At 41.8% G+C, this 19,191-nt stretch overlaps 1 protein-coding gene across 1 annotated transcript in view; it reads left to right on the forward strand.

The window, feature by feature from the left end:
• Positions 1-1,077: 1,077 nt before the first annotated feature.
• LOC124802561 (galectin-6-like) overlaps positions 1,078-19,191 on the forward strand; it is a 431,142-nt gene continuing 413,028 nt past the window's right edge. The window contains exon 1 of the mRNA XM_047263428.1: positions 1,078-1,350. The gene's annotated coding sequence lies outside the window, so the exon portion shown is untranslated. The remainder of the gene's footprint in view (positions 1,351-19,191) is intronic.

The following is a 19,191-nucleotide window of genomic DNA, read 5'->3' on the forward strand; positions in this document are numbered from 1 at the left end:
AGCCAGGCAAGGTTTCAGGAATTTTGTCATAATGACATGTGGATAATTCGAAGAACTCTTGAAGCTGGCAGCACCACAAATTCAGAGGAAAAACACAGATTTTAGTGCTACAGTATCACCAGGTCAACAGCTTACTGTAAACCTTCCATATGTGGCAACAGGTTACAGTTATACAAGTTTAATGTACTCTCTTTGAATATCACTGGCTAAGATTGGTGAAACTGTGCCTAGAATTTGCTGGGTTATCGTGAATTAACTCAAGGATTTTATAAAAGTAAGTAATCGATAGTCGCCATAGTATACACAAAAGAAAGAAACAAAGCAGACGACAGGACAATGAGCATACGCCTGTTACATAACTCTGCTGTGTTTTTACTCACTGGCCAGGATGTCATGTGAGAATAGTGCGAGTTAGGTTTCGCATGATGGAAATTTTTCGGAATCCATGCTGTTAGCATGGAGGACGTCAATCTGTTCGAGATAGTTTCACTGGAACTGTAGGTAGGGCTTCTGAAGGTACCCCCACACTTAAAACCAGCTCCAAGAAACAAAAACACACTACTTTTGCAAGTTTAACAAACTCACTAATGTTGTGAGTTCGACAGACTTACAAATATTGTCAACTGTTGCAAACTTAACACAATACTTCCCTCACATAGTTTTTCAGACTCAAGATTTCAAATAAATGTTGACGACAGTTGACAACTAAGTCGAACTTCGACATGAAAACAGTTGTCAGAGTTTCTTGGAGTTGGTTTTCCGTGCGGAGGTACGTTAATACTCGCGAAACGTTTCGGTTTCGGAATAGATAGTGTAAATGAACCGGCTGTGTTCGCCGCCCGGATTCCAAGGCCATCGGTCGCCAAAACTACTCTCGCCTGCTGGCGCGCTTCCCGGCCACTTCGCTTCGCTTCGGCTCGCCTCGCACGTGGCAGCAACAGCCTGGCACAATTCCCGACCTGCCCTCGGCTGTGGCCGCGCGTCGACGCGATGACGAAACGACCGCCTGCCTGCTCAGGTAGCGTGGCTCAGCCTGCCTGTCTGCCCGGCGCATGCGCAGGCGACGCCCCTGCGCGCTTTACTCTTTAGTATGAGCTCGGCGCTCCAGCCGTAAAGCCGCGTGCGGCGCAGTGAGGCCGGCCGGTGCAGCGAGAATAACAGGCCGCGACTGGGGAAGCGTGGCAGTTGGGAGTGAAGGGTACAGTGTTTAAACAGCGGCAGCGGGTCTGTGGTGTGCAGTGTGCTGCATATAACTCTAAACGCGGAGTTCTCCTGTGCTCAGCTGTTCTACACTTCTATACCTGCGGTGCTTTACCTGGGCGCCTGGATCAGCTGTTTCCAACAACACAGGTAAGGTGGCGCCGCGTTTGTTATTTACACTTATCACGGAAGCTCCGAAACGAAGTAGAAAGAAACTCATTGGGTGTGTGTGTTTATAGTATACACGTTGCTGTCTCTTGGAAGTCACTGTTTATCATTATTATTATCATCATCATCATTCGTTTAAAAGTGTCACCTAGTGGCGACTTCGATGCAGTGCTTCATTCCCTACCACTTTTACTGCATCATCGTCACTTTCTACACGTCTCACATTCTGTAATCGATGTTTTAACTTTCGAAACTAAAGTTCGCTACCCCTGGAAAACAGTCAACTAACAAAAGACTGCTGGTTAATCACATACCTAACGTTGCGGTGCACGGCAATGTAATAAATGAAAAGCACCTTTGTTCTACAATATTGTAGTTGAAGGTTCTTCAAGGGTAGCGAAGTTTAGTTTCGAAAGTCAAAACATCGATTATAGAATGAAAATCACCAGTTTGCTTTGTTCTGCAATATTGTAGAACAAAAGCAAACTAGTGGTTTTCATTAAGTATAATGTTGTTCTACCAAGAACCGACGGAAGATTCTGTTAGCACGCCAATGTTTTGGTCGGAGAGCCCCTGTAGTGGTAGTAACTTTTTGTGCTTACATGGCCTTGAGTACCTACAGTTAGTATAATAAAAAGCTTCCGTTTTCTGTAAATCGGAAAGTGTTCTTACTTTTGACATCCAGACTTAGACTTTCAGTAGGACAAATCATTCAAAATTAACAACTTTCCTGTAGGCTATTTTCAAAAATAGTTTTATTTGACATAAGCTCTCCACCCCATTTTCGCTCTTTTTATTTCTTCTGCTATTTATCCGGTTGTTAACTTCAACTCGTCAACCGGTTCTGTGGTTTCATTCTTTATTTTACCATTTTTGTCAATGATTTCATTAAACATTATTTAGGCTTATTGCAGTTGCTTTTAGGACCACTTCAAAACGTGCGTCACTAAGTCGTTTCATTAGTTATATGTTCTTCACCTGTAGTGTAGATAAGGTCCAACAACGAACAGACGAATAAGTCAAGAATTGGTCAAGGTTCCTGGTTCGAGTCCCGCTCCGACACACAAACGGTTTTAATGGCAGAAGCGCGCGCACTCCGCTGCAAAGTGAAATAATCATTCTCGTAACCAAGTCTGAACGTAGGTCTGAAAACCTACTATGAGAACATAAAAATAATGTACAATCAGGCTATCTGAAAGAAAACAATTCAGATCGATAGTGAAATAAGAGAACCAGTTGATACGTTATTCGTTTCACAGCTGAGGACACAATTCAAAGGTAAACAATAAAACTGAAGGAAAGAATAAACACATCTAGGAGAGTTTTTGGTAAACTAATTAGTGTTTGCAAAGTTAATCTTCCGTAGTCGTCTGAATCAGCAAGTATACAATCTGGGAGTGTTCTCAGTTTTGACTTACAGCGACCATGCGGAAACCATTAAAACAGGGGCTTCACAGGGAACACTGGAGAGAGACTTGACAGGAAGCATTACGAGGCATATCAAAACAAATAAATGTTGCGGAAGAACAAACTGAAGTTTTGACTGATGGAAATGAAATGAGTATAGCATGAGGCCACGCGGATGGATAATGGAGGAACCACTGAAGTGTTTTGTTCAACAAGAGATAACAGAAGACAGAAGAGACCATCTAATGGAAAGTGGGTGGACAGCTTTAGCAAACATGCAGCAGCATGTATGCGTACAGCCGACGACTGTAGTGCATGGAGGAGGCATTTATCGATCAATAGCTGTCAGGTGGTTGATATTGGTAAATATAATTTGCTGTGCAGACGTTCGGACTTAGTTATATTTCAAAATTAAAATATTTGTGGTTTTGTTTATATGGAAAACTACGTATGAACGAAGAAGAGCATGAAGTGAGAAGGAGCCGTGACTACAAAACTGGATCATCTATTGATGGGACCAGGTTAAGGTTCTCGTCACACCGTCTACGTGTTTGTCTTACTTTCCTTACGCTCCGTGAGGCATATGCTGCTGTGGTTCATTCGATTGAACCGAGTGCCCTTCCCGTCCCTGTGTTCTGCCGACGCTCGCTTTGCTGAGTATTTCGTCGTAACAAATTTACGATGCCATTAGCTCTATTCTTTCGATATCTCAGCCGCATGGTATTCCGAGTTCCAGCAACTGCGGATGGGTCGACAGAAACGTCCGATCCCACGCGTCGGCTTTGAGCCGTGACGTAACGGTGTTGTGTGTGACGTCATAACGGCGCGGAGTTTGGTTTGAGTGTGGCTGTCTCCAGTTCTGTTTTATCTTATTTTATTTACTTTTCTGATCTGTTCTTTCTATCTCGTGAGATTTTTTTTTATAATTTAAAAACACTTATTAGTTATTTTAATTATCTGTTTCCTCCCATTTCTGTTTTAGTTTATTATATTTATCTTTCTGATCTGTTCGTTCTATCCCGTGAGATTTTTTTTAAAAAAAGACAAACACTAATCAGCTACTGAAGCATCTTTATCTTCTATGGGTTGCAGGGGTTACGACCCCTGGGGAGGTGGGTGGGTATTCATGCATGGCTGTCTTCACTTACACGTTGTAGCTACGCAAGGCGTCTAAATTTGTTTATATTTAGTTTGCCCCCCCCCCCCCCCACAACCCAAAACACCCCATTTCCCGCGCTTGTCCCGTTAGTGTCATTATGTAGGCTTCTTGTGGAAAGTGTGTGTGTGTTTTTGTTTCCGCCATATTTGTGACGTCATGGGTCAAAGCAGACGGGCGGGATCGGACGCTTCCGTATTTCCCTGCGGATACCTTGTTTCCGTTGTTCAAAATGGTTCAAATGGCTCTGAGCACTATGCGACTTAACTTCTGAGGTCATCAGTCGCCTAGAACTTAGAACTAATTAAACCTAACTTACCTAAGGACACCACACACATCCATGCCCGAGGCAGGATTCGAACCTGCGACCGTAGCGGTCACTCGGCTCCAGACTGTAGCGCCTAGAACCGCACGGCCACTACGGCCGGCTTGTTTCCGTAGTGTTCTTTACGATATTTAGACGGCGACTGCTACATCTTCGGCGTTAACAATAGTTTTTTTTTTTACACGGGCAAAAAGTGGTAACCTACGTTAGTCTTAGTAGGATTATAAGTAACTTCTCATCCACGACTCTTTAAAGAATCTAACTCCACAAACTGTATTTTAAGAAAAGCTAGTCTTCATACATATTAATGCTTATGACGGCATCTCTCATGGATTATGTTTCGTACAATGATATACCACTGGAGGTGTCTGCAAAATTATATGTGGATACTGCCTGCAAAAAAAGTTTGGAGAACAGAGGTAGCGTTAAAGAATTAATGACTCAATACATCATGCCAGCTGATATGACTCAATACATCATGCCAGCTGATGAGTTTTTGCTGCACGAACAGCGAAAATATAGTAAGCGATAAACTCTTTCCTTTTTGGGAGGGGAGGGTGAGGGTGTCAGCTGGAAGAAATTTCGAAGAAATTATGTGTAAAATTTGTTGGAAGTTGCAAAATGCTCTCATTCCCAAATACTTGATGAACAAAGTCCGGTTATTTGATCGCCACGAGTTACCCTTTCTTAAGACATACACACAATTTCTAAATTTAAGTTTGACCTATTGTGATAAACGTTTAACGTAAGGGTAGACCTCTTAATGAGAGGTTATGACAGCATTTTAAATTTTGTCGAGTATTTCAAAAATATTAAAAATAGAATTTTTGTTCCCCTGGAAGCAGATACACGACGTGGATATACAGGATGTTCTAGGAGGAATGATCAGTATTCACTGTCACTGAATATTGATCATTCCAAGCAAAAAAAGTCTAGTAAACATGGACTCTAAAATGTATACCTTAACAGCTATGAGCACTTATTCAGTACAAATGTTTCGCAATAGCAAATATGGTGTTCTTAGCTCTTACGGCAAGCATTTTAGAGCCTTTTGTTTACAAGGCTTTTTTGCTTCGAAAGGTCGTTCCTGTCATATACCGGAACAGTGACAATTCTTCCTGGAACACAATTACTGTAGTTAAAGACGTAGAATGTAATGTAAATCATTTAGCACATACGACAGATAGTAAGGTCGATTCGTAGCTTGCACTGGAGTGGACCTTCTGTTTATTGGCAAGAAAAGTGCGTACAGCTACTGACACCAAAGGTAAGTAAAAGTAACGTGTTGTTGTCAGAATATGGTAAAGTAAGCAGGAAATTCAAATACAGGGTGTTTATAAATGAATATCGGAGTCGTAACGCTTTATAATATTTATTATATTAAACTTACAGTTATAAATGATATGTCAAATTAAAGAGCAACTCAAATTTTTACCAAGAACCTTATAAATGTTCAATGTGAGCACCATTTGTCACACGGTACACATCAATTCTATAGCCGAATTCTTCCCAGACATTGATAAGTGTGTCTTCAGTGATTGTCACAACAGCTGCTTCAATCTGGTTTCTTAATTCAGGGAGGTCTGCTGGTAGCGGAGGCACGTATACACGATCCTCGATAAAACCCCAAAGGAAAAAATCGCATGGCGTTTGGTCGGGTGCTCGTGGAGGCCATGCAAGGCAAGCCCTGTCATTGGGCCCCTTGCGGCCTATCCAGCGCTTGGGTACAGTGAAGTTCTACCAATCGCATGCTTCGCTATGCCAGTGCTCACATTGGACATTTATAAGGTTCTTAGTAAAACTGTTTGAGTTGCTTTTTCATTTGAAAAAAAAAGAGGTTTAAATGGCTCTGAGCACTATGGGACATAAAATCTGTGGTCATCAGTCCCCTAGAACTTAGAACTACTTAAACCTAACTAACCTAAGGAAACCACATACATCCATGCCCGAGGCAGAATTCGAACCTGCGACTGTAGCAGTCACGCGGTTCCAGACCGTAGCGCCGAGAACCGCACGTCCACACCGGCCCGCTCTTTCATTTGTCATATCATTTATAACTGTAAGTTTAATACAGGGCTATTAAAAATGATTGACGCGATTTCATAAACTCACTGTAGCTCCATTCATTGACATATGGTCACGACACACTACAGATACGTAGAAAAACTCATAAAGTTTTGTTCGGCTGAAGCCGCACTTCAGGTTTCTGCCGCCAGAGCGCTCGAGAGCGCAGTGAGACAAAATGGCGACAGGAACCGAGAAAGCGTATGTCGTGCTTGAAATGCACTCACATCAGTCAGTCATAACAGTGCAACGACACTTCAGGACGAAGTTCAACAAAGAACCACCAACTGCTAACTCCATTCGGCAATGGTATGCGCAGTTTAAAGCTTCTGGATGCCTCTGTAAGGGGAAAACCGATGGATCGGTCGTGGTGATCATGATCAGCAATTCATGTCACGGCCTCCACGCTCTCCCGACTTAACCCCATGCGATTTCTTTCCGTGGGGTTATGTGAAAGATTCAGTGTTTAAACCTCCTCTACCAAGAAACTTGCCAGAACTGCGAGCTCGCATCAACAAGGCTTTTGAATTCATTGATGGGGACATGCTGCGCCGAGTGTGGGAGGAACTTGATTATCGGCTTGATGTCTGCCGAATCACTAAAGAGGCACATATCGAACATTTGTGAATGCCTAAAAAGCTTTTTGAGTTTTTGTATGTGTGTGCAAAGCATTGTGAAAATATCTCAAATAATAAAGTTATTGTAGAGCTGTGAAATCGCTTCAATCATTTGTAATAACCCTGTATAATAAATATTATAAAGCGTTAAAACCCCGATATTCATTTATAAACACTCTGTGTACTGAATTCTTGGAAATGGAGGCACGTGAAAAGCTGACTTGGAAATATCACATTTAACATTTCTGACACCATCAAAGTGGTCTCCACGATCACTGACACTCAAATGTAAAAGTTTGTTTGCATCGCTTATCTTCGCTCTGTATTTCATAAAAAGTCTATGCACTCATTAACGATATTATTAGTGCAGGAATTAAGGGTCAGAATGATCTGCCATATCAGCTCCTAAACTTCGTATAGTCCGTTGTTCAAGAATGTCGCAGTTCGGAAGCTCTGGCAAATGCGATATAACCCGTCGTCTTTGATCAGGGGCGCTGCCAGCCATTAGTGACTAAGACGTCATGTCAGACAATCATATCAAATAGAAGTATCGGGACCCCTCGGGAATATGTGCGATGATTTCCTTATTGTTAACAATCCGAAAATGGAACGGGACAAAATTTAACATACAGCACACTAAAAGGATTCTTTGTCACGGTCTTCGCAGTTTGCAATTCCGTGGTGTGTGTGTGTGTGTGTGTGTGTGTGTGTGTGTGTGTGTGTGTGTGTGTGTGTGTGTGTGTGTGTGTAGATGCTCCGTGAAAAGAACGTATAGGAACTTGTTTTGGTTTTTGATGCCAGCTAAGGAAGGGAGGCGGATGCGAAAAACAAGTGATATTTTTCTGATATTTCAAGCATTTTGTGAACTATGGAAGGGGCAGAGATGCATACATTAAGCCTAGTTTACACGACGACATTGGGTTGCACCACTCGTTGCGTGGAATGAGTTGCACGCAAGTGCTTTCATATTTGACTGTAGACACGGCGACGCCTGTGTACACTTCAGTTTCGTCGTTTTGTGGGTCCCTGAGTCGTGTCTGAAATGAAAGTTTTGGCAGCTGCACGTCGCATGAGTTGTGATGGACTTAAAGCTTGTTGCGTGGAATCGCTGAATAAGAATAAAATAAGAAACGTGTGTGGATTCGTGACTGTATGAATAAAAGACGTCAGCTCGGTTGCTCAGCATCCTTGCTGAAGTAATTTATAATGGAAGCCCCAAGAAGTTCTTTTAATTATCGTAGAATGTCACCAGAACTGTTCACGTTTCTTCTAAATAGAGTTAATTATGCGGTAAGGAATAAAGATACTGTAATGCATGAAGCACTGCCTCCAGAAGTGAAACCGAGCGAGGTGGCGCAGTGGTTAGCACACTGGACTCGCATTCGGGAGGACGACGGTTCAATCCCGTCTCCGGCCATCCTGATTTAGGTTTTCCGTGATTTCCCTAAATCGCTTCAGGCAAATGCCAGGATGGTTCCTTTGAAAGGGCACGGCCGATTTCCTTCCCCATCCTTCCCTCACCCGAGCTTGCGCTCCGTCTCTAATGACCTCGTTGTCGACGGGACGTTAAACACTAATCTCCTCCTCCTCCAGAAGTGAAATTACATATCACATTGCGTGCATTACAATCGAGAAAACTCGGCATGCTATAAGATGCGCTTTTAGTTGCTAATGACGCTTTTCTTTAACACTAATAATTATTAACACTAACAGGAATAATTATTAACATTGAAAGCAGTAATTATTCGAAGCAGGCTGCATTAAGAAGAGAATGGCTTTCAAACTACTCTCTTGAAGATAGGTCTGTTCAGTGGCAATATTTCAAAAATTCAAACATGTCAATGTGGAACACTGCTGCGGCGTTTTAAATAGATAAATATTGAATAAAGAATGCAGCTTCTTGATTTGTGTAGCCTTCCCTCCTGTCAACAAAATCCCTAAAAATAAAAAATAAAAAAAAGACGGCCAACTCGAACGTCTTGTAGACGAGAGCATTTCCACAGATAGAATTACATTTGCTTGTATTTTTCTTAATTCAGTTGTATTTATGCTCCTAATTCAATAAATTTTGCCCTGCTGCTCAGATATTGTCAAACTATCTGTGTTCTGATCGCACGTGATGGCCTCGGGAGCAGCAATATTTTTGTAATCACCATCACTGAAATCCCACAAATACCTATGCATAGGATAGACTTCCAAAAAGCGGACATTATTCTCCGTTCCCCACTTCATATTTCAGTTTGTCCACACTCTGCGAACACACACAACCTCAAAACTTATGCAGCTAGTGTCACCAAAGTTCTAACATGCCGAAAGTGTTTAGTTCACCGATGAGTTGCGCAAACGCGCGGCGCGCATGCGTAGTGGCCGGTAGCGCAGTTGCCTGCAACCTAGTGTCGTCGTGTAAACTAGGCTTTAGAATGGGCCAAATGGGAGATTTATAGGTAAGCATAATGGTACATGGGGATTTCAGAACATAAGTTGCACATATCGTCACACGCTATACAGGGTTATTACAAATGATTGAAGCGATTTCACAGCTCTACAATAACTTTATTATTTGAGATATTTTCACAATGCTTTGCACACACATACAAAAACTCAAAAAGTTTTTTTAGGCATTCACAAATGTTCGATATGTGCCCCTTTAGTGATTCGGCAGACATCAAGCCGATAATCAAGTTCCTCCCACACTCGGTGCAGCATGTCCCCATCAATGAGTTCGAAAGCATCGTTGATGCGAGCTCGCAGTTCTGGCACGTTTCTTGGTAGAGGAGGTTTAAACACTGAATCTTTCACATAACCCCACAGAAAGAAATCGCATGGGGTTAAGTCGGGAGAGCGTGGAGACCATGACATGAATTGTTGATCATGATCTCCACCACGACCGATCCATCGGTTTTCCAATCTCCTGTTCAAGAAATGCTTCTGCTTTAGCCTTTTCCGTAAGATTTTCCAAACCGTCGGCTGTGGTACGTTTAGCTCCCAGCTTGCTTTATTCGTCGACTTCCGCGGCTACGCGTGAAACTTGCCCGCACGCGTTCAACCGTTTCGTCGCTCACTGCAGGCTGACCCGTTGATTTCCCCTTACAGAGGCATCCACAAGCTTTAAACTGCGCATACCATCGCCAAATGGAGTTAGCAGTTGGTGGATCTTTGTTGAACTTCGTCCTGAAGTGTCGTTGCACTGTTATGACTGACTGACTGTGAGTGCACTTCAAGCACGACATTCGCTTTCTCGACTCCTGTCGCCATTTTGCCTCACTGCGCTCTCGAGCGCTCTGCCGGCAGAAACCTGAAGTGCGGCTTCAGCCGAACGAAACTTTGAGTTTTTCTACGTATCTGTAGTGTGTCGTGACCATATGTCAATGAATGGAGCTACAGTGAATTTATGAAATCGCTTCAATCATTTGTAATAGCCCTGTATACGAGGTGTGGCTAGAAAAAAACCGGACTAGTACTGGTGAAACAATAAAACGAATGCAATAAGGCTGAAAGTCGCGTGGCCTGTCACGTGACTCTCGCTCCGCCTACTGCTCGAGTTTCATCTGCCTCCTGCACTCAGTCTGCCCGTGGCGTCTGTTTTAAGTAGTTGACGTTTTGTCTGTGCGTCGGAAAATGTTGAGTGTACAGAAAGAACAGCGTGTTAACATCAAATTTTGTTTCAAACTAGGAAAATCTGTAAGTGAAACGTTTGTAATGTTACAACAAGTGTACGGCAATGATTGTTTATCGCGAACACAAGTGTTTGAGTGGTTTAAACGATTTAAAGATGGCCGCGAAGACACCAGTGATGACACTCGCACTGGCAGACCATTGTCAGCAAAAACTGATGCAAACATTGAAAAAATCGGTAAACTTGTTCGACAAGATCGCCGTTTAACAATCAGAGCAGTGTCTGAGTTAACAGGAGTTGACTTGTTGTCTTGTCGAACAAGTTTACCGATTTTTTCAATGTTTGCATCAGTTTTTGCTGACAATGGTCTGCCAGTGCGAGTGTCATCACTGGTGTCTTCGCGGCCATCTTTAAATCGTTTAAACCACTCAAACACTTGTGTTCGCGATAAACAATCATCGCCGTACACTTGTTGTAACATTACAAACGTTTCACTTACAGATTTTCCTAGTTTGAAACAAAATTTGATGTTAACACGCTGTTCTTTCTGTATACTCAACATTTTCCGACGCACAGACAAAACGTCAACTACTTAAAACAGACGCCACGGGCAGACTGAGTGCAGGAGGCAGATGAAACTCGAGCAGTAGGCGGAGCGAGAGTCACGTGACAGGCCACGCGACTTTCAGCCTTATTGCATTCGTTTTATTGTTTCACCAGTACTAGTCCGGTTTTTTTCTAGCCACATCTCGTATGTTCCAGGTTTCCTGCAGAGACAGTTCTGGTGTGTAACGCTGTGCGACTGCAAGATCGTGGCAACCCGGAACGTAATCCAAAGCTAAAGTGGATGGGACAGCATGATTCTTATGGGCAAAACGTCTAAACTGCGTACGGATTCATGGTGAATTTATGGTGATATATGGATCAAACATAGTCTTATGTGCAGCCAAGTGGCGCCAACAATTTGACCAAGGCCGCACAGACGAGCGTGATGCTGATTGGCAAGTCAGATCTTGCACCACGCGATTACGGTCTTTTCGGCAAGATGAAAGAACATCTGGGGAAAGAGATTTTTGAGAACGTTCACACAGCGCTTTTCGAAAGGCTCCGTTACCATAGAGTGGATTATTATCGTCGTGGAGTTAACGAGTTATAGAACGTTTGGACTGAGAATTGGTGCCTATGTTGAAAAATAGTGTCAAGTGCGTGAGTCACTTTGAAGCGCACTGCAGCGTTCGATAAGTTGACCGGCCATAATGTGTAATTTACTTTTCGAAATTCCCTCGTGGAAGGATGTAGAGTCCCAGATTGCGTTCTTTAGTAGTTGTCGATTTCCGACTTCATTTTGGATGGTGTGCATACCCTGTTAATTTTCTGCCTATGGTTTGTCGCTAGTACTCGACGGTGTTGGTGAGTCAGATTGGTTTCCTAGTATATTTTTACTTCTGTTTAATCGTAGTCTTCTATTATCCCTCTCCGTTACTGTAAATTCGTGTGTAAATTTATGATCTCCCACCCTCTTGGTAAGATGCCTGTGAAACGTCCCCTTTTGAAAATTTACTGACACACAATATTTTTAGCGCAACGCAATCTGATTTTCAAAAAATCCCAACGAAAGAATGGCCCTGACTAACATTAACCTATACGTTTCACAAATCACTTACCTCACAAAAATCTTCGTTACTGGAACTACTGCAATACAGCGAGCGCCACTACTGCCAGCTAAATAAAAGATTCAAACTACGGAAGGCACTAACTACTGATAGGCATAGTTAGCAAATGAAAGATTTTAGTAGAGAACAAACAATGTATTTACCTCAATAGTCATAATTGACATCCAGTCTTACAAATTTCAAAACTCCATTTCTCTCCCCACATCCACCACTGCTGGCGGCTCACCTCCAACTGCGCAACGCTACGCGCTGTTCACATCCAGCTGCCGCTGCCCAACACTACAGGGTGGTCCCGAATTCATGGTACAAACTTTAATGGTAGGTACAGGACATTGTAACAAGGATTTATTGTATAGGAATGTATAGTCGCAGGTGACGCGGTGAGGCGTAAACAGGGGAAAGAGAAATGGAGTGATCGGTTGGTGTCACTGCCGGTAGAGGGCAGTAGATGAACATGATGTATCGCAGTAGGGACAAGCGCCATTCACAATTGTGCTGCCGTAGACGATGGGTGACTTTACGTATGCAGAAAAAGCAGACATGCATTACATGTACGGCCGTGCAAATGGTAACGCCAGAGCTGCGTTACGAATGTATCGCGCGGAGTATCCTAATCGACGAATGCCGGATCATAGAATTTTTCAACGGTTACATCGTCAACTTTGTGAAACAGGTACGTTCGACGTCAACAGACATGACGCTGGTCGATTAAGAGCTGTACGCACTCCAAGACTGGAAGAACGCATCGTGAACATAGTGGCTGATAGACCCGAGTCAAGCACAAGAACTGTTGCGCGTGACGTACATGTGAGTCATCAGACTGTATGCAGAGTGTTAAATGAAAATCGCTTACACCCCTTCCATTTTCAAAAAGTACAAGCATTGAATCCGGCAGATTATCCTCTTCGCGTGAACTTCTGCCAGTGGTTGTTGCAGCAATGTGCGTTGCAGCCGGATTTCGTAGGTCATGTGCTATTTACAGATGAAGCGACATTTTCACGCGAGGGTGTCTTTAATGCGCACAATTCCCATGTGTGGGCAACAGATAATCCACATGCAACGCGTCCACATGCGTATCAACAACGTTTCGGTATTAATGTGTGGGCTGGTATTGTGAACGACTTTTTGATTGGGCCATACTTACTACCCACGCGACTCTGTGGCGAAAGCTATCTTATTTTTCTGCAAGAAGTGTTACCAGAACTGCTGCAAGATGTTCCGCTCGCCATTCGTAACCGCATGTGGTTTCAGCACGATGGAGCGCCAGCACACTTCAGCACTGCTGTACGGAATTACCTGAATGCCACGTTTGGTGCTAGATGGATTGGGCGTGGTGGACCAGTCCCTTGGCCACCCCGATCTCCTGATTTCTCTTGCCTCGATTACTTTTTATGGGGACATCTTAAGAGTCTTGTTTATGAGACTCCAGTTGACTCAGATGAGGATCTCGTTGCTCGCATATCTGTAGCTGCTGCAGGTGTGCGTGAAATACCAGGCATCTTTGAACGTGTACGCCAATCGCTGCACCGACGCTGTCAAGCATGTATCGCTCATGGTGGACGCAATTTTGAACACTTACTGTAAACATGACACTTGTCAACAACGATTTCAATAAAATCTTTCGTTTTCCTTTCGGCCGTTATTTCCCCTGTTTACGCCTCACCGCGTCACCTGGGACTATACATTCCTATACAATATATCCTTGTTACAATGTCCTGCACCTACCATTAAAGTTTGTACCATGAATTCGGGACCACCCTGTATAATGGCAGACAACAATGCAAACTAGCCACAGACTGCACACAGCACAGCCAGTGATTTTCATACAGAGCGCTACGTGGCGTTACCAATAAGAAAACCTAAACAGCCTACTTACATAGCCCCCATGCTCCCCACAAAAAATTTTACAAATTGTTTTGGGCACTGGCCAATACAGATTTGAAAAAATTTCTTTTATTTTGCTGGCAGTAGTGGCGCTCGCTGTATTGCAGTAGTTCCAGTAACGAAGATTTTTGTGAGGTAAGTGATTTGTGAAAGGTATAGGTTAATGTTAGTCAGGGCCATTCTTTCGTAGGGATTGTTTGAAAATCAGATTGCGTTGCGCTAAAAATATTGTGTGTCAGTAAATTTTCAAAAGGGGACGTTTCACCTGGTATCATCTTTAGTGCGGTCTAATATTTTTGTTCATTACCCTTTATTGGTTCCCCCTTTTCTCCGTTGAATTATTTGTTGTTGTACGTGTTATTTTGGTTCAAACCAGTGCATACAGTACATCATCTCTGCAAACTTTTTTTTTTTCATATTTCGTATTGTGTTCCCATGTTTGTCCTACGTATAAAGCGCAATGATACCCAGTAGTATAACGATGACAGAACTGTAGTTGCACTATTACATCACAGCTCTATATTTGCGTTTACTTCCCTGGTGACAAGAAGGATGTTAAGGTGTTAAAGCGCAAAGCGGACCAATTGCATTAGCTCTGTCGTGAACCACGCTCCTCAATTGATCACTTGACTTGGACATGGCGACAGTTTCTTGAAGGAATTTACGTGCCACCGACATAAATTAAATAGTCTTTACGTGTTAACGACAATCTAACGGTATGTCCTTCATAGTGTGTGCATATGGACAGTGGTTTTGATGCACTCATTCCCTGAACATACTTAGTATCCTGTCTCATCTTTATCAGCAGCAAGCGTAGTGTTATTCGTGTACCTTACACAAAGACAACTGTTATCTGTGGCGGACGGAGAAGCGATGTTTACCTCGAAAAAAGTAAACAACGCTGTATCTCCCACGTAAGGATTCTGAGATCTCACTGAATCCGCGGGGAAACTCAACAATCTGGTGTTTCGCCTTCTTCTGAGAGCTGTCATTTTAGAATGAGAATCTTGTGCCCTCTGTCATGAGTACCTAGAACGGATCTTTCCTGATTACATTTGTGGATACATGTGCGTCAAAAACGCTGGAATGTTAAGCAACTCTGGAGTTCTTCGGATTCCACAAATATCTTGGTTGTTCTGTTATTTTGCCATACCTAAATGTAATTCACTCCAATTGCGGAACGCGTCTTTGTATTACATGTATAAGAATTAAATGTAGATTACAACAATAAACTGTTAATCATGTTCTAAATGTGTACTTAATTATCAACCTACACTTAAAATTCTATTACAGAGCCGAGACCAAACAGAAAGCGTCAGTAATACGGCTATGGGTGTAGGTGTTGTTCAAAAGCGTTTGCGGCATCATGACAGCAAACACCTAAAACGTTATATGAACAGTGTATATGTCCAGTGTTGGGTGTGCTAGAAATGGCATTATCTTTCGACTGGACACTTATAAAATTTATTTAGTCTTTGCTTCGGTTGATGTGATGTGTTACTCTCAAGTAATCTCTCTATGAAGTCGGTCAACGCATGTTCATTTCTGTTAACAGGACGTTATTCTCGTGTGGACCGGAAAACTAGACGACTTATAAACTCATTATATTTAAATCAAAAAGCTTCAGTGAAAGTGAAAGGAGGAAGTACCAACTGGATAGAACTAGGAAAACGCGTAAGACAAGTCTGCTGGTTGTCTCCTATCCTTTTCAATCTGTTCTTAGAAAATCTGATTGACCACTGCACACTAATGACAAGGGCGTAGGAGTTGGAGTAAGATGATGATGATGATGATGATGATGATGATGATGATGATATTCGAGGGTTGAAGATGACGTGAGGCTTCTACCAACAGACGAAAAAGAATTATAGGGTATAATGGATACCATGGAATGTAAATCACTAAAAAAACCGTAATGGCATGAAGAGCCAATAAAAGTCTAACGATGATACGGAAGAGAGAAATACCAGAACATGTGCAAAGCTTTAAATACCTAAGAAGCAGGATAGAAACCGACTGGAAGAGAAGCACTCAAATTAAAACCAGGATAGTATTGACAAAAGACCCCTTTTATAAGAAAAGGGGCATTTTCTCCAGCAATATGGACGAAGTATTAAGGAAAAGAATGATACAATATTTTGTATGAATTGTCCTCGGATATGGTGTTGAAGCGTTGACATTTAGGAAGAAAAACAGAGCAAGGCTGGAGGCTTTTGAGATGTGGATGATAGAAAGTGTAAGCGGTATGGATAGAGTGAAAAATTAGTGGATGAGCAAAGCTGCTGAATATAATCAAAATAAGGAAAATAAACTCGATGGGATGTATATCAAGAAAGGAGGTGGGGCTTATAAAAACAGTCTTCGTTGGATATTTGGAAGGGAAGAGGGGGCGAGAGTGGAAGACTTTTCAGATCCTGGATGATGTGATGTACGGCAGCACATACTGCAGCATTAATAAGGAAATGGAGACGCAGACCACCTGCTAATATAGCTGAAAATATCATAATAATCATAGTTATTAGTCTCGTGTCAACAGTATTTACATATTTCGTGTCATGTGCTTAATAAAAGATTTCTTATCGTATACATGAAAGGAAGGTAGAAATTCTTAGTATTATTTCTTTCAAATTCCTTCCAGTTCAGCACTGGCTTTTTCTTGGCCTACGTTGGCAAGATGACAGGTATCCTATATCATTCACTGTAATATTTTCGTCCATCACTCTCGACTGGCCCTTTACTTTTTCGTCTAGTAAACAGGAAATCATCGAATGTGCTAGTTTCTGTAACTTCGGTAGTGGTCTTCAGGATGAATTTTTTTCTAATTATTTCGTCAGAGGTTTTAGACACAACTGTTCATATTCTCTGGTGTTCACTATTTCCAAAAATGATTGTTTCCAGCATTTTAAAGCTAAAAATATTGAGTATATCCGATTTGTAATTTGTAATACGGCGAAGAGTGAACATACCTTACACCGAGACTGTTTGAAACAATTTGGTACCACTACCAAGTCACTAAATATTCTAACAACTCTACCACAAGAAAGGTCAAAATTTTAATAATGATTACGGTGTTGCTCACGCTGCTAAATACTGAATTTTCGGGCAACAACAAAGTTATTAAGTGGCAGGTGTCATTAGAGCACAGTTAATAAAGTCATTTCATGTAATAATGAATAAACTAGGCACTCATCTTTTCGTGTTTCCCACGCTGGTCTCGTTGTATAATCATGGCTCAATCGTCGAAAATCTAGGTGGTTATGATTCCAAGCTCGGGTGCAAGGAGGCCTAGGTTTTATTCTGCTACATTCAAAAGTTTTATAGATGTGTGTCATAAATCATTCTTGAAGATTACACTTCTGCAGGACAATGGTGATGTAAAAAAGTAATCAGCACTCCGAATTTAAGTTAACTTCTTTTTTTATTACTTTTGTTGCAGTATCACCTAACACACAAAACATCACATTATAAAACATACTTGAAAATATCTTCCTCACTGTTAAAGTTCACATTTTATAAGCTGACTACAATATGCGTCTTTTCAACATGACGTCCAAGACTTGACTTTCTCAAGGTCCGACTCTCTAACTAACTAACCAATAATCGCTTACGTGCCCAAAAATCAGAGTTAAAAGTACGACAAAGATTATAGTGACAAAAGAAAGAATACACATAAGAATAATATCATTGCAATATAAACATATCGATGTATCAAAGTACCTCTACATTAATCAAATCAAATCTGAATGTTGTCTCAGAAATATGTTTACTACTTTACATAAACACAGTACAATATTGCTGGTATCGAGAGGTTCAGGTGAGCTGCCGTAATAGTTACGTAATTCAAGTACAATTACAATATAGTATAGCGTGGCTGTAGATATATGTAAAAGAACGTGCGCGACGTTATAACAGACTTACGCACTGGCTGTTGTGGATGCTATATCATTGCGAGTCAGGCGCTGAGGAGGACTATGTATTCGGTAAGACAGGACAGGGGTCCACACCCACACCTAGGCATTAACTGCAGGTTCCTTAACCAGCTTCAGTTTATTGCTACAATGGCTCCAAATAGGTTATCTTAAATTCATTCATTCATTCAGGTCGAACCGAGCTATTAGTGGCTGGATATTGTAAACAGAGAATGTAAGTTTATGTTTGGGGGTTGGGCTTTCATCGTCAGGGCTTGGCGCTGACAGCTTTCATTTTCTGCCAGTCTAAGTTAAAAATGGATGTTTACGCGAAGTGCACGTCGATCTGAACAACAGTTATCCTTAAGCGTTGCATTGGCTGTATGTTTTACAGATACGTATTTTCAATAACCATATCGATGGGAGCATTCATATCCAAGAGATCAGTGCGAAATGTACACACATTCCAGTCACTCAGCAACGAGACCGTTTGGCTCTGCAACGAAAGACACACTTGTCTGTCACCTGAAGGCTGATTTTTATGTCGTTCCTCAAAACTGCCAACAGCCAATGTAATTCACACAGTGGAAATATTTATTTATTCATTTATTTGTCATTAATCTTCCAGTTGGCCGATTTTGCGGAGAACCTCGTCGCTTCAGGCGAATGTTGGGTTTCTTTTGTCTAAAGGCTACATTCATATCGTTCTCCTAACCATGATCTACAGAATAAGCACATCTGTTTTGATTACGTCAATGTTCTAATATATACTTCATTCGAGCATGTCACATGGTTTCGTGTAAAGGGCTAAGATGGTATTGATACAGGGATGTACGTGACAGCATAGGCGTCCGTAGAAATTTATCCAGGAGGGAACAAAATTCTAAAATTGTAATTTTCGATATAATTGATTCGGTGAGTTTGCGAATGTATAGTGGTCCAAAAACTAAATTTGATAGGAGTTACAGAAAACTATTAAATCTCAAACGAGTGATGGTATCGGTTCAGTGTTTTTAGGTACTTTACTTTTATACCGAAATGGCAAGCATGTTTCATTAGTTGAAGCTAAGTAGGCCGATATATTTTTATGCTATTAATATGAACACCATTATTTTGATTCAACGATTTAAAATTACATCTATCTTATGATTAAATCTATAGTATTCAACGAGT

This window comes from Schistocerca piceifrons, chromosome 6 (genome assembly GCF_021461385.2).
Source record: "Schistocerca piceifrons isolate TAMUIC-IGC-003096 chromosome 6, iqSchPice1.1, whole genome shotgun sequence".
Taxonomy (NCBI): domain Eukaryota; kingdom Metazoa; phylum Arthropoda; class Insecta; order Orthoptera; family Acrididae; genus Schistocerca; species Schistocerca piceifrons.